Raw genomic sequence first — 2,061 nt, 5'->3', positions numbered from 1 at the left:
CTTGTTTGTTTGTATCTTTCATATGCGATTAGTACCAATGATAAGATGATTTTATGGTTGTGAGGTTTCATTAACGAAAACAAATTTAAGTTACACGAACATCCTAGAAAGTCACTGTATGGTTAACCAAAAATCCTAGAAAGTATTTTTGTAGGAAAACCAGTGTAGTTGTGATGGAACCTACATAGCTTTACTGTGAGAAGACCAGAAAATCTAGTGTTGTCCTTGTTGGGGAGAATTTGTCTCGAAATGTTTCTGTATTATTGCCAAAGACTATTGAACCAGAGTTCGGTGGTTGTGGGCGAACTAAAACACTCCGACACACAAACAGTTTCGCCTCTTATTACATATGGTCTGTCTAATTCGGCAAGCCGATTTTTCCTTTGAACAGTTTCTTAAAGTTTTAACTGCAACATAAAATGAAATAAAAAGAAAATTCATTACATATATTCAAAAATGTTCAAAGCCCCTATCCAATCTTACAAAACCAAAATCCCCTAAGTTCAAAAAACTTGTTCACATGATAGTTTTGTGCGCAGTACACTAAACACTAGTACTCAATTGCATACAAAAAAAAAGTAAAAATAATGAATTACCTCGTAAAGATGGCATTCCCCATCCACATGCTAATTCAGCAACCATCGATCGGATCATGCAATTAATAGAATCATATGATTCATTCATATCACTTAGTCTCATGCTCAATAAATTTTATATGCACTCTTAAGTAAAAACTACAATAATCTCTACAACATACACACATTTCTTACTGGTCAATAGTCCATACAAGTAACAATAATTTATATTGATCTAAAAGTATTGACAGCTTGGTTCTATAATAATTTTCAATCATGATTTTAGATATTATGATAGTATGCAGGACTGATAGTATGATATGACCTTATTATAACAATCGTATATCATGACATTTTGACTCACGCTCTTATGTCTAACCTTGATAGCCAAGTCTTGTACCAAGTATCAACCATTCATCTTGAGCCACTACGATTGGATAGTTCAATCCTATAATAACCGTCCATCTTAACCAAATGTATTTTATTAACTACAATCCATTCCGATCTACTGTCCATTAATCATAAAATTAAATTACTTTTCATAAGCCTAGTTAAGATTGCCACCTTCATGCCTTAAAGAAACATGGCATAATCACCACATTATAAAACTACATTACTCAGAAACCACCTAAACCAATCACACCTACCTTCGAATAAAGTAACCACACACCTTTCTTTAACAAAACTTACAAGNAATATTTTCAATGATTACTTCTTAAAGTTTACAAAACATCAATCTTTGTAGAACAAAAAAATATCCCAAAACATCAATTTTTATGGGATAGAAGGAGTAATATTTTATCGAATCCACATACTTCTATAGTAAGTTTTGGAATCTATACTAGTGTGGTTGATGGGTCAAATAATCTAATCTCAGTGACCAAAATTTACCATGAATTGGTATCTAAACGTACGAGGTATCAATTGGGCATGTTCGTTTTATTGACGCAGGCGACTGCGGCAACGGCAAACACAATTTTTTTAATCGCCGTATCTAATCGACGTTTAAAATGAGAAGATGTGTTTGCTGCAGCGTTACGTCGCAGGTACGTGCAACAATCAAACGAACCATAATAGTTGTGGTTGTCGCAATCGTAGGTACTTGAAACGAACATGCTCCATGTTATCAAATCACTATGACAACGGTCTAGTTTTTCAAGGGTGTATGAATTTTCGATTGGATTGTATTTAAAGTACGTGTACATGCTATAATTATTTATAAATATGGGATTGAGAAAAAACAAAAAGAAAAACAAACAAAAAAAAGTCAACGTGAGGGATTTGACTCAACACTACCGTTCAGAAAGCAAAGCGTGGAGTGGAGGAAACAAAGAACTAGTCGTTCCAAATCCTTCTTTACTTTTTACGTTACCCAATAATACCCACCAGTATCTATAAAAAAATCACAAGTAGGTTTTGTTTACACACGTAGTCACATTTTGTAATAGTTTTTTTTACACATTTTGTAATACTTATTATAGTTAAA

This window comes from Camelina sativa, chromosome 11 (assembly GCF_000633955.1).
Source record: "Camelina sativa cultivar DH55 chromosome 11, Cs, whole genome shotgun sequence".
In the NCBI taxonomy this organism is placed as follows: domain Eukaryota; kingdom Viridiplantae; phylum Streptophyta; class Magnoliopsida; order Brassicales; family Brassicaceae; genus Camelina; species Camelina sativa.
This window is presented reverse-complemented; position numbering follows the sequence as displayed.